A 14,534-nucleotide genomic window follows, 5' to 3' on the forward strand; every position below is an offset into this window, starting at 1 on the left:
GTCTACAGGGTTGTTTCAGCAGAAGTACAAGTCAGCAAGCTACAAGTTACTCCATGTGATAAAAGAGATGCCAGAAAAAGAGAGACAGTGGAGGAAAAATGGCTTCTTTCCACATGCACAGTTTTGACATCAGCCCTTTACAATTAAAATGAACTAATATTGTTATTTTCATCTGTGTTTCAGAGGACTGAATTAGTGATTACATTAACAAGCAACAGCGATGCAGCCATATGCCTCACAGGATAAATTCATCCTGTTTGTTTTTATAACTGCATTGTAGGTTAAATTTTTCAAATTCCCTAACCTTGACTAGACAAAAGATGTCAGATTTTTCCACCTTAGCATTATCCACATCCTTGTATCATTAAAAATTTTTAGAAAATATCTGTCCTCCAATAGAGTTATGGTTTTAGCCAGGTTGAAAAGCTGACAATTTATTCTGAGATGTTTTCCGGTTCTTTCCTTCGGCCATCCCGTGCATGTCAGGTATGCCTGCTTGACATTGTCCAGCGGGTGTCCAAGCTCTGTCCAAGGGAGCCAGGTGCAGGAGGCACACCAGCAGAAGGTGAACATAAGGAAGAGATGGTGCCAAAAGTAGCGAGTGCCAGTGGTTCCTTGGAAAATGGTGAAGGAAATCCATACTGGGAAATATTTCAGTCCTGGCTTTGAGTAGGCTGACAATTTTTTCTCCCAAGCAAATTTAAGATGAAGTGGCATATGAAGTGGTAGATGAGGTGGTTACTTGGGAAGAAGTGCGGATGGCAACATAGACAAAAGATACGGGCAGGGAACTGGCTTTCCCCGCTCCAGAAACACAGTGATTTGGCTTCATGGAGCGGGCAAAGCTTGAAGGAGAAGACTCCGGTTTAAGTAAGAAGGAGGATGCATATGAGTCACTTCACTTGGATACTGGCCACCCGTTCCCAAGAAAAAGGGTTTCTAAGTGCTGAACAGTTCAGCCCGTGGTGCTCATCCAGGACACGTGGGCAGGGAGATGGAGCTGGGGATGCAGTCATGCTTATCGGCCCCCATCTGCCACTTGCCACCCACCCAGCCATTATTAGTGCCACCTCTGCACCCCGCGCCCTCCCGCAGCAGCAGCGAGGATGACTTTCCAGGCAAAATTAGGCAATGTGTTGGCAGCTGTTTTATTGCCCTGCAGTCAGATGATGTTGGCAAGGGCCTGCTTTGCTTGTGCCCGCCCCTGGCTGGGGGGAGGCTGCTGCGTGGAGAGCCAGCCCAGGGGCAAGGGGCTCTGCTCCTCCGGAGAGGAGAAGGAAACCTGTCACCCAAGGGCTGCACTTCTGCACTGCTGCAGCTCAGCGTGCCCCGTGACCAGCACCCAATGCCAAAGCTTTCGGAAAATATAACTACGTTATGTCAGACAATTCTCCTTTAGCTATGGTTTTGCCGACCATCGCAATGATATCTGAGAAAATGAAAGAAGCATGTTTTTCCACTGTAAAAAGCATTGCAAAACTTTGTCCCTACCATGCTAAATAATAATAATAAATTATTATATAATAATAATAAATTCCATCAATTTTATTTTTTTTTTAATTCCTGTCAACCAACTTTCTTTGCTATTTTATAACTGCATCTTAAATAATTATCCACACCCATGTTACCACTTTTTCTGAAGACACGTAGCTATTATGCTTGCCTCCAAACACCTGGCACAACAGTCTCCATGTTAAAAGCGCAGTGACCTTTGGAGGCCCTGCAAGCCAGCCTGTTCTGCTCCAGAGCTGCGACTCTGTCCCAGCTTCGGAACTTCCTGGTTGGAAAAAGTCACTTTCTCCTTAGCTTGTCCTTGTGCTGGAAGGAGGAGGAGTCTCTCTATCTTACAACGTCAGAATGACTTTTAGATAAAAAGCAGTTTCTTCCCCCTTCTAATTACATCCATAACTCCACAGTGTTCTCACCAGTTCTTCTATTTTATTTGCGATAACACAAAGTCACTCAACATGCAATACAGCCATCTAAAAATGGAATGGAGATTTGGGGTATGAAACCTCATTCTTAGTAAGTACCTTTGTATTTTAAAGCAATACGAGGAGCAGCCGTGCTGGTGTGCATGGCGAGCAGCGCCTGTTGTCGTGCTGCAGCTCAGCAAAGGTTTTCAAGTGATGGCAGGAACAATGTAAGAACTTCTGCTGGCTGCTTCTGGTTACACAGATGTGGTTTTCATGGGGTTTCACTCTTCATCCAGTGGATCCACCAACAGATGGCCAATCCGTTTCCATCTGCACGTATCAATAAAGGATGATAAATTCACAAAGCATGCAGCGTCACCTGAGATGGACGGGAGGGCTGGTGGGAAGGCAGGAAGCGGTGCTGCTTGCGAACACCATCCCCTACCCTTCGCCCCAGCTGCTGGCTTGAGCAGGGCTTTAATTTGGCAGGAGCAGCAATAAGATTGTGTGTTGCTTGGTCAGCCCGAGGTAGAGACTGTGTCAGCCAAATGCAGTGCCTGGTAACATGGCACCTTCATACCCAGATCCCAACCCAGCAGCGCCCGGCTACCACAGCTGAGGTGTTGGGTACCTTCAGACCTTTAGAGCCAGAGGGCTGGGAGAGGGTGTCAGTCCATGACTGAATTTGTCCATTTCCTCTACTTAGCTCTTCCTGTTTTCTTAATTTTGCACTTTACTACTTCTGTGATCCGTACTTCTTCTGTTCATCCTGGATTCCACAAATACTAAATGCTAAGTGTGGAGGCTGAGTAGGAAATAAAAATTAAAAACCTGTCATAACCAGAATTAGCAGGGTATGACCAAAAGAAGCTCTCAGCTGTCACGGCTTGTCCAGCCCAGCTCGCTGGAATGATTTCCCTGCCTCCCCTGGGACATTTCAGTCTGTTATTTCTTTCTTCAAATCATGACTGAAAACCCTTCTTCCCTCTTCAGCTCTCGGTTGGCTTTCTCAGTGAAATGGCTGTGGCTCTCTGTGCAAATGGCGTGGCACGAAACCTAAGTGCCCTACCTGGACCTAGGAAAGTGATGGTCTTTAGAGAAATGGCAAGCCAGTTATCTTCAGAGTGCTTAGCTATACCTGTGCTAGCACTTAACCTTTACTTCCCCAATCCCACAGTTACTGTAGTTAGAGCTTGCTGATTTTGTTATTCATTTAGAATAAGTTTTCTTAAAATAGCCTAGCCACAAGGGCATAATGAGGTGCACAGCTGGGCAGAGCTTTCCGAGCAGCAGGAGGAAAAAGAAAGAACATATGTGGGACCAAAATGCTCAGAGCCTGCAAATAACTGATCTCCAGTCATTCAAATGGCTGAAGATTAAGGACTCACCCAGCTAGACCGTTAAAAAAAAAAGTTGAGGAAGACCAGGCAAAAACAGCAGAAAAAAAAAAAAGAGGTAAGGGACTACTATATGATTTATTTCTTGCATACTGCATCTTCTCTCTGTCTTCCTATTTTCCCATGGAGCAAAAAAACCACCAGTTGTTCTGTAGAAGGAGAGAAGAGAAAGCTTATTTAAAAATGGGGATGCTTAATCAGGGACCTAGCGGGACTTGGAGCTCTTTTCCCACCTCAACAACTGCAACAGGGCTGCTGTGTCTGGGAGCCTGCAGAACCCAGGCTTGCCAGCACAGCACTGAGAGAAGTTGATTTTGCTTGAAACGGCTAGATTAATCTTTTCACTTTAACTGCAGCACCTTCTGCTGGTTACGTGTACATATTCTAGATCAAACAAAATCAATCGCTCCATTCTAGAGACTCTATCCAAGGGAAAACATAGCAACAACATGATAGAACTCCACCTCTGAAATCCTCTTCCCAATACAATGACAATAAACTAAAGTATTCCAGTCCCTAAAGCTTCTGCAATTAGATATCCACTGTCAGTTTAGCATCACACTGTCCACTCTAATTTAACATGACACATCTTAAAGACCCAAGTATTCCTATGATTCCTACCCACAGCCACCGTGGCAGTCAGCACGCTCATTTAAAACCTGCTTCATCTCCTGCTCCAAAGACATATACAGGGGAGGAATGTTGCACATATGTGCAGTGACAGGGAAGCAGGCTACCGTAATCTCCAAATCATTCCGTCTTCTCTCTGTTTACCCTGAATGTAAACTAATTGGAGAAAGCACCGGCGATATTTTTATGTGCGAATTCACTGCGAATGCTGCATAGCCACCACAAAACAACTAAACATAGACCTCCCCAGCCCCAAACACCTCCAACTTATTTTATCACCATACCGGTAGCAGGAGAAGGAAGGTCTGATCACATACTAACCCAAAATAGCATTTTGCTTTGTTGGGTTAATTATACGTTCTGACAGCAGAAACTGAAATTAGCAGGCGGTTTTCCCTTGGGTTGCTCAGAGACTGTAGAATGAATCACACCTGCTCTTGTGCTGTGCTCGGGACCACGGAGAACAAGGGATGGAAAGACAAGGATATTTATTTTCCTGCCAAGATCTCCGTGGCTCGAGAGTCACATCTGCGCTCTGGCTTTGTAGGCGCTGTGATGTGGCTATCGGTATTGCTGTCATCCCACCTGTGGCAGAAATGGCCATCATCTTCCAATGGATGCGTTTACGCAGCCACAGAGGCATATTCGCTGCTTTGCTTTGATCCTGGTGTGAATTCATGGCACTAGTTTCTCAGAATGTCACTGAAACTTTCCAAAATGAATTTGACTTGAGAAGTGCTCAACACAGAGCATTCTCCTCGGGGAAAAAAATGTAGCCAGACCTTTTTAACATTTAAATACACTGAAAACATTCCCCGAGTAACTAAGATACCCTCCTCCCCCTTAGAGCTATTTAGCACCAGACACCCTGAAGTTAGCCTAAATCTTAAATCTTACAAGAGAAAGAGCACCCGGACACTTCTTTTGCTCGCCTCTTTCGTGTCTTTTTATACCTAAAGTTCTTCTGGCATTTCGTTTCCATGGTGGTTGCTTTTCAACCACTTCTCCCTCTCCCAGGCCCCTTTTTTGCCTCATCCCTTTATGCCGTTTAACGTCTCCCTACCTGGTGCAGCAGAGCAGCCCGCGGTTACTTCTGCCAGACCCCTCCTTGCCTGCCTCCTTCCCCAGGGCTGCTCCTGCCAGGCTTCCTCTGCTCTTCTTCCTCTCCCAGAGCTCCCTCTGCTGTTGGATGCGGCTGCTCCTCGAAATCCGGCTGTAACCCCGCGGAAGCTCCAGGCGTTCGCTTGGGAGGCCCGATGCGGCTCCCGCCGGAGCAAGGCTGCTGCTGGGGTGGTGGGGAGCAGCCTGGACAACATGGCCTGGGCTGGGTCGGCTGCCTCCTGCCAGCTGTCTCCTCTGCCAGGGCGCCTCTTGAAGGCAAAAGGAGCGGGGCCCTTGCTCAGCACGCCGCAGGGGCGTCCTTGCTGTTGGGAGTTGGTGCATTAGGAAACACCGCTGCTTTGGACAGAAAAATTGGCCTTTGTACTCTGTCTCCAGCTGTTTAGCGTAGGACATTAGCCTAACACTGCAGAGTAGCTGGTTAATTACAGGAGATCCGGTAGGAGAGGAAGGGAAGATCCTGCCGAAAATTACTGAGGAGTGAAGAATAAGGCCCCAGCCTGTGGAAAACGTGTGCTGTTTCTGCCTGCTCTGAGCAGACTGGCCCCGTGCTCTGGCAGCGGCATTGCAAGGCACCTACACACCGTCGGTATGTGCCGGCTGCAGCAGGCCAGGCTGAGCCAGGGCACTGGAGGTCGAAGCCCCCAGCCCCGTGGTGCACGGCCATGGGGGACTGGAGGGAGGGATGCTCGCTCCTCCGTGGCCCCCCTCCAGAGGCCACGCGCTGCAGAGCTGCCTCCTCGCCATGTGGCACGCAGGAACCTCGCTGCTGACAAGATGCTCAGCAGCTCTTGTTCTGCTGGGCTTTGGGATGCCTAGGATCGAGGAGAAAGGGCACAAGAAATCCATTTCTCAGCAGTGAGAGGATCTGGCCTCAAAACATAACTTGTGCTGGTTTCCTCAGGGGCTGCACCCTGCAGCCCTGGTAGCCAGGGACGGTGCACGGCTCTGCTCCCACCCTGAGGACCGTGACATGGAAAGGCACCCAGCTGTCCCCTGCTAATGCCACCACGTTTGCACACTTGTTGCCTGCGTATGTTGCCATAGGAACTGCAGCCCCAGCATCTGCTGCCGCCGCGCTGCCGCTGCGCCCTGGCAGGCTAGGCCCACCTCTGCTCCTCTGCCTGCCGGCTCTGCCCGCCTGGTCGCGCCTCCCCCTCCATCACCAACGCCCTGCCTCATCCTCTTTTTTTGGGTGACAATCGGATTACTGCTGTAGCAGCTAATTATTGCATTAGTTATAATTTGCCTATTCATTTGTCTCTCCCTCCCACCTTGGAACATTTCCATCTCTCCATCCTTTCCACCTTCGCACAAGCTCTGCGCTCTGACTCCCATCTGCTTTTCTCTTGCACACGAAGCCATGTTGCACTGCTGTACCCTTTCCATCCTCTTCGCCTCCCTACTCACACCTTCTGTGCTCTTCCCTAGTGCCTCTTGCCCCACCCTCTCTCCCAGTCCTTCTCCTCCAGTTTCCTTCTCCTTAGACCCCCTGCTCACCACTTCAGGCTACTCCTTCACACAGTCCTCTTTCTTGTACCCCTGTTCAGGGCACTGACAGCTTCTCCTGGGTCTGCGACAGACTTGCTCCTCTCCTGCACTCTCCCTGGCTCTTGTACAGTCAACAGCATTTCTCATTCTCTTGTCTATCCAAATACCCCAGAAACCGCACCTCCTCCCACACCTCCTAATAGCTTGCACCTCTAGCCTTACTCCATCCTTTACCTCTCCAAATCCTCAGTTTCCTCCAGGCTCCTTCATCAAGCCCCACAAGGGAAGCACGTTGTAATCTCTCACTGTCCCCAAATCCCACCCTGACCCACCTTTCTTCTTCCTTTGTCCTCTGAATGTGAAATTCCAGGCAGCACCACAGCCAACTCCACCCTCAGGCTAACAGCCCCTGTCTATACCTTCATTCCTCTGCTGGCACCATCATGTTTCACAGCCTCTCACTCCTCCATCCCCATCCCCCTGGCTGTCTTGCTGCTTTTGATGCCATTGACTGCAAACTCCCTTAGAAGTCATATTCCCTCTTGTCTCTCAGAATCACTTTTCTTCTCTGCCACCTTCTCCCTTTCCACAGAGCCCCTTGGACCAGGACCCCAGTGTCCTCCATGCATTCCCATCCCAGGCACACTATTCATCCTTCCTTGCTACCATCTGTGCCCTGCCCTCTCCACCTGCGAGTCTCCAGCACCCCTGCCCTCTCCTTCCTCCCATGTGAAGGACACAGATGCCTGCTGGAACACCTTCTGGAGACCATCTCATCTGCATAGAGGGCTTCAGCTAGCATCTACAGCTGTGCTGGTTCCCACTCCTGATGGGTGTCTCCACCTTTCAGCTCAGCCAACCTCTACCCCTTCCTAGATAAACTGGGTGCTGCTAACACCGCCTTCACTCATCCCCTCGCTTTTCCTTGCAACTCCTTTGCATTTCCACAGTCTGTTTTCCTACTGGGAACATCACTCTTTCTTGCTAGGTTTCTTCTGCTTCCACCCTTCTCCTAGTACATAAGGATGGTGTAAAGTTAGACAAGGAATTTTCCACTTGCATTATATTTTCATACATACTTCAGACCATCTGTGGAAAGCTGTCAAATGACTAGTCGGAAAGATACAAAATCTTGTTATTTTACTTAAAACATTACTTTAGCAGTCTCAGATCTGAGAACTCAGCAAAATACTAACAGTTTTCTTGTGCTTCATGATATTGCTCATCTTTTTGCAACAAGGTCTCATGGCTCAATGTGCCCTGGAGTCTTCCCCCACCCCCTGTGACTCTTGAGCCCACATTTGGCTGCTGGCTTGGCATGTGTTACGCATTGCTGTAGTCTCAGGTCCACACGTGCTTGTTAATGCAGCCTGGAGTAATTTGCATGTGTGTTCTCAAGTCAGCAAAAGCGAGACAGCGCGTCATTACTTCATAGTGACACCTCTGGACCCCGAGATCAGTACATTGCTGCATCTTTTTTAAGCCTGTTTGCAGTGCTCTTTTAGGTGCTTTTTGCACACCACGTTGTCCTGTTATCCGTATATTTGAACTCCAAATTTCCTGCTCTGTACCCTCACTGTCTATTTGAACAGCATCCTGGACACATTTGAAATTAGCTTTGTGACCATCTCTTTCCTGATTGCCAGTATTTGAGAAAGCTTCTGGTATCTGTCTAGTTTCCAAATGCCATTTTAGGGCAATGCTGGCCTGGAGGAGACTGGTAGCTCTATATTCCTGGTTTTCCCCATATCAAATTTCTCTCCTTTAGTTCCAAACCTCTGGAAAAAAAACACCTGTCTCTTTCTGTGCTGTTACTCTCAACTCCCATTTCTATTTAGATTTTTCCTATATAGAATAGCTTCTCTTACCTGTGCTTACTACAGAATTTCTTCTTCGCATCTGAGTAGCTGTTGTTGAACCCGTCTTTAAATCCTCCTTGCGCACCCCTTTAGCATGTTTGCGCCTTTGTCCTTGTGCTATCAACAAGTTCTTCTGTCCTTCCTCTTCAGGAACAGCCATGCAGCCCTTTTCTGTACGTGTTCCTCTGCAAAACAAATTCAAGTTAGTGCAACAGTGAGAGACAGGTACCCACACTTCCAAATTACCTAAGCCTTGGTGCTGCTGTGACGTGAGCTTTGCTGCTACTGACATCCCTCCTCCTCCTGATCTGCAGTTGCTTCCATTGCAAACCCCTTTGCTTAGATGACTAATGAGGAAATCTGAATACATATGAAATAACGATGAAACGTTACTAAATCTAGAGTAAATCCACTGAAAACAGTCTGACTTCTCCAATTTACACCCACGGGCCGTGCAATGTTTTGTTAGTTTCCTGCACTGACAGTGGTCCATCAATATACCTCCCAGAGATGCAACCTTCACATACACTGAGTCTCAACACATCCGTTGTAGTGGGAGGAGCTGGCTCCAGCAGGCATTTCCCACTCAGAGCTTGTTTGCAGAACCAGAAATTAACCTCCCAGGGTTTAAGACAGTCCCACAGCCTCCTCCCCAGCCCCAGGAATCCACATTTTTCTCTTCTTTTATAACTAGGTTTCATTTCATGCGTAGACAGGATCTCTTTTGATACGAAAGGATCTGACAGGATAACAAGCAGCAGCTGCACAGAACAGTCGCAGCTTGTGTCTGAACTGGGGTGTTTCTGGTGCAAGAGGGAAGAGCCAAAATGCACCAAAGGAATAACTGCAGGACAGTCGGTGTCTTGGGCTTAAATTGTACTCCTCATCAGGACTAGTCAGATGGGAACAGCTGTTCCTTTTTGGAAATCTGAATGTCATGACAGGATCAGGAATAGGAAACAGGGAATGACTCTGGGAGCTGCTGTGACTAATACCCTGCCCTACCTGAGCCCAAAAGCCTTCCAGCCTTAGGGGTGGGAGTTTGCTGAGAAAGGCTGATTCCTGCCAGAATTGGAGCACGCATCAGGGAGCAGATAGGTCCTTAGAAGCACAGGTCTTATCCCTGCAATTTTCCCATGAAACTTTCCATCATAAGTCCAGTATTTTCATGTGTGCTGGCCAGCCCTTCGCGGTAACATCAGACATCGGGCAAATGTTTCCTTCTATTGTCTTTGCATCTCCCAAAGGACCTTTGGCTTGAGTGTCTTTGCCAACAAATCAGAAGCAGCAAAAGCAGTTGACAGATCGAGATCAGTGATGACGGTAGAAACGAGCTGACTGTGATGCTTGTTGCTGTTTATTCTTCTGAACAAAGTACAACCAGTTTGCCCACGGCTGCCTGAACAGGCAGGAAGAGCTGATCTCTGCTGCGCGCAGCTCAGCGTGGAATGATCTGGGGGGAAGTGCCAGCTTGAGAAACTGGGAGTAGGGCAAAGCTGAAAATCCCTTAAATTCAGACCCCTTGCACTCTTTTTGTGTTATCTATTCCCATGTGGAGTTCCTAAATCTAGGTAATCAGAATTGTGTCTCAGAAACATTGGCTGGTTTGCTGGGCTTGGGGAGGTAAAAGGATAAGGTGAGCCCCACACCACCAGCACCAGAGCCATGGGAGACACAAGGAAGAGAAGATGCTCTCCACTTTTCATTTGCCTTCACACAGGGGGTGGGCTGTGCCCTCATGTTCTCATTTTGGGCTTGGAGAGAACAGGAGGAGCAGAAGCAGAGAGATGATATTCCATTCAACTCAATTAGCGGAGCCATAAAGTACAGTAAAATCCCCAAATCATTGAGCTCATGCCAACGTGAGACCCTTACGTTTTTCTTTCCCAGAGCAGGATCATTTGGAAAAGAGCTGCAAGTCACCATATACATGGACAAGCTCATTGTGTTCTCAGAAGCGAGTCCATGGCTGGACTTGGTGGGTCAAGATAAAGGCAGTTTAACAAAAGCAAAAGCAGAGTGTGGAAGCAAAGGAAAACAAAAGATTTATTCTCTCCTTCCCATCAGCAGGTGGTGTCCAGCCACTTCCCAGGAAGCAGGGCTGCAGTACACATAGTAGCAGCTACTCTGGAAGACCAAATGCCGTAATAAAGAATGCCCTCCCTTCTCCTCCTTTCTCTTAGCTTTTATTGCTGAGCAGATATCATATGGTATGGAATACCCCTTTGGTCAGTTTGGGTCAGCTGTCCTGGCTGTGTCCCCTCCCAAGACCTTGCCCATTCCCAGCCTGCTGGTGAGGGGGGAATGTTGGAGAGACGGCCTTGATGCTGTGCGAGAACTGCTCAGCAATAGCCAAAACACTGGTATGTTATCAACACCTTTCTGGCTACCAATACAAAGCACGGCACCATGGGGGCTGCTATGGGGAAAATTAACTCCATCTCAGCCAGACCCAATACATCCAGATAGATCACATGGGGCGCACTGGAGGGAAACGTAGGTCTCCTTTTCTTCCCATCATTGTGTTTGGAACATGTTTCCAATTGCACTAGTCACAAAGCAATCAAAGAAACTTGTCTGCAGTGGCGAATTGAAGATGTCCTATCAGACCACATTATAATGAGCTACACACTATTGAATCAGAAAAACCAACACCCGCAGGGCTTCAGGACACAATGCAGTCGATTTCCATATGCCTTGACAGAAAAGAGAGAACAGATCTTAAAAGCAAATGAAATCTGTCTTTGGAAGATGCCGGCTAACATGTTCTTTCCCCCCGCCTTACATCCCTACCCTGCATCCCACCTTTCCTTGCAGGAAGTGGGGAAGGAGGGAGGCCACCCCCTGCAGCACCCAGAGGCAGGGAGTTCATCCTATCCGGGCTCCCCAGCAAGCTCCAGGCCCTGCACCCCCCCGCTCCATCCATCACCTTTGCTAGCCAGCTCTTCCCACGGTGCAAGAGCAAGGAAGCGCCTTGCTGCTTTGCTCATTTAGGTTTGAGATTGCCATGTTTGGCATTCCCAGTCTTGTTCTGCTCACCTGACACCATCCGCTGGTTTTCACAGCCCTGAGAAGAAAGACAAAAGCCAAGTTATCAAACAACCCAGTCATGGCCACATGGTATTGCAACAGCTGGGGTGGCCACTGTCATAGGGAGCAGTGACCCTAAACTGGCTCAGGACCTGCCATGCATGGTGGGAGCCCCAGTTATAAATAACTTACTGGTTCCCTTTGTTCTTCCAGATAACAGCCTTTCTGTCGTGCTCTGAAATGGATCAGGGATGACTGCAGCCTTTGACTGGTGTCTTCCCATAATTAATATAAAACGGCTGCTTTATTCTAGCCCTAAGAAAGCGTTCTTTTTTCACGAGGCCGCTCTTGCAGCACAACTGGACTCAGTAAAACTTGCAAAGGAGAAATGTTTACTGCAAAGATACTTTAGGGATTATTAAGCTTTGGAAGTAAATTTCTCATGCTACGACTGTTCTCTGATCTGGGTCAGGGCTCCATGCAAATCATCCCGATGAGCTGTCGCATCGCCGTCCACTGAGCGTGTGTGGGAAGGTATTTCTGCAGTCATTTGGCCCTTCAATTAATGGGTCAGATTCTCAGGCGGGCGAAACTCCCACTGAAACGAAGGAATGAGGTTCACAATCCAGCCTAAATCCCACCGACTTTTGCTGGGCCGAGTGAAACAAACTGTCCCTGGGTCGCTGGCAAGCGGAGTTTTTTTTAAGACAAAACAAACAAAACCAAAAAAAACCAACAAGCCAAAAAAACCCCCAGAACGGGGTGGCTGTAGTGCAGCGGGGCGGCGGCGCTGCCCGGCCCCGACAGCAGGTGCCACTGCGGACCGCGGCTGGGCGACACGGCGGGGTGGCGGCCGCGGCAGCTGCCCGCCCCCAGCCCCGACGGCAGAGGGCCCGCGGGGTGCTCGGTGCCCGTTTGCCCTCCTGGCTCCCTCCGGTGCCGCCGGAGCACAGCGGGGCCGGGTCGTAAACCGCCGGCAGGTGAGCCCCCGGGCAACCCCAGCTTAGGCTCTGTCGTGGGGTCAGTCCCTGCTGCTGCCGCCGGCCCCAGTCTGAGCGCAGCCCCTCTCACCCCGGGCAGGGAAGGCTTTAGACCTTTACAGGTCACCCTGGCACTGCACTCCAGCACCATCACTGCTCCTCCAAGGATTCACGATAATGCTCTGGAAAAAGGCAACATCTTCCTGTTTTCATTACCGACAAGAGAGGCGGCCACAGGAGAAAATGTGCTTTGTTGTTAAAGCTGTGTCTGGCGTATACCTACACCATGAACGAACTTCAGAGTGACACCAGGTTTTTAAACTTCTGTTTTCTTTCTGATTGACTTTTGTGGTCGGTAAAACATTATAACCCTGAATATTTTAAAGACACCAGCAGCGAGAGAAGGGAGAAGGCAAGGCACAGGAAATAAACCCAAACCTGCATACAGTTAATGGATGTATCCTAAAATTACAGATGAAGGAAGTTACAAGGACTTCTCAGCTCATGCAAGTCCTGTCCCTCATGGGAGATCCTCCGCTGGACCTACCCCATTTAGACCCCTGCCCTCACTCCCCTGGGGGGCTGGATAACCAGTGGAAGGAAAGAAGAGACACCGTGTCATGCCCTTACCTGCCAGTGCTAACGAATATTGCTTGTGCTGGGCAGCTGAATCCACAAACAACTGAAATTCTTTCTCCTGTGAACACACTTTTCTTGTTGATCATTTTCCTTCCAGCTCTTTCCTTTCTAGGAGAGGGAGGAGCTGCTCTCTCAGTGTCACACTGAGCTGTGCAGTGCTCAGACCCAGCAGCATCAGCCTTGCTTCACTGCTGCCGTAGCTGTGGCTTTAACATGCTGGCAGCCACAACTCTAGCAAAGCACTTGAGATTTTGGAGATCATTTGCAACTTCTCATTATGCCACCGAGGCCTGGATGGAAGCCAAAGGAGAAGACAGGAAGGGCCCACAGGAAACGGAGGAGGGGCTGTCAGTACAGCTGCAGATAAGCAGGGCACAATTTGCCTACTCACAACTTTAACCACCCCAAGGTTTCTGAGGCTGCACAGAGCTGCCAGACACAGAGTGGGGCCTCAGGAGACCGGTCCATGCAGAAGCAGCAGCTGGAGAGCAGAGAGGGCACCTAAGGATGTGCTGGAGACCTGCAGTCCTAGAGATGGGAGTGGAGAACAAGAGATGGTTTAATTCAGAGAGCCAGCAGGGAGGAGAGGAAAGAAGCATGAGCAAGTGCTGTGTTTCCCTCCTAGTGAGCTACAGCTCCGAGATCCTCTGTTTTCTCTCTTTAGGATCTCTCCATACTGGTGCCTTCCAAAGTGACAGGTGAAATCTGGGTGCTACTCCGTGCTATCAAAGGCAGGTTTGCCGTGACTGAACTGAGCAGCGTTACCCCCTCTGGTGCTGTGTGAGGGATCTGAGACAGCACTCACCTGCTCAGCAAAAGCATTACACGATGGAGCGCTATCTGCCTACAGCTTTTTACTATGGTATTTTATTCATAGCACTCTGCTGCTGGGCAGGTCTCCCCAGGTGCATTACTCTGCCTGTGCTGGTCACCCACCACAGCTATGTCTGTCTGTCTGTCTCTTGATGACAGCTGGTGGATACTCTGTACTTCTCGACAACTTCCTTGGGGTTGCACAAGGCTCCAGCTTCAGTATCTCCGGGTGCTTTCTGTAAAGGGAACAGCACAAGCAGCCTCCACTAGACGCACATAGCCAGGAGACCCTTCACCTTCCCCCAGCACTGCTGCCTGCTGCTCTGGCACCCAGCCTGGGGAAACGACACCCAGGTCACCCCAGATTCCCATCAGCTTGTCAGCTGTGCATGTCAGGTGTGGAAGGGTCCATGCTGAGCGGGGATGGGGCAGGAAGGTGCCCACCATGCACAGAGCGTGCCGGGCAGCCTGCCCTGGGCACGGGACGGGGCAACAGGAATTACCTCCCTGTGAGAAATGTGGGTGGTACAAAGGCGGCAGCTTGCAGGTTAGCCCACCAAAGGGCCAGTGGCAGCATGGCCACATCGAAGGCCTTTGCTCTGAGCAGTATGTCCCGCTGGCAGGAGAGGCAAGATATCTGGCCCCAAGGTACTGCTTTAA

The 14,534-nt window shown here is 49.4% G+C and overlaps 1 long non-coding RNA gene across 2 annotated transcripts; it reads right to left on the bottom strand.

The window, feature by feature from the left end:
- Positions 1-1,918: 1,918 nt before the first annotated feature.
- LOC141748068 (uncharacterized) lies at positions 1,919-13,328 on the bottom strand. Of its 2 annotated transcripts, XR_012588893.1 has the most exons (4): positions 13,053-13,328; positions 11,452-11,479; positions 8,422-8,597; positions 1,919-3,462 (listed from the first exon to the last, which is right to left on the bottom strand). It is a non-coding gene; the product is annotated as an uncharacterized LOC141748068 (long non-coding RNA). The 2 variants fall into 2 exon arrangements; XR_012588894.1 differs by lacking the exons at positions 8,422-8,597; positions 11,452-11,479; positions 13,053-13,328 and adding an exon at positions 5,007-5,880.
- Between the last annotated feature and the right edge of the window lie 1,206 nt (positions 13,329-14,534).

This window comes from Larus michahellis, chromosome 8 (genome assembly GCF_964199755.1).
Source record: "Larus michahellis chromosome 8, bLarMic1.1, whole genome shotgun sequence".
NCBI classification, from domain to species: Eukaryota; Metazoa; Chordata; class Aves; order Charadriiformes; family Laridae; genus Larus; species Larus michahellis.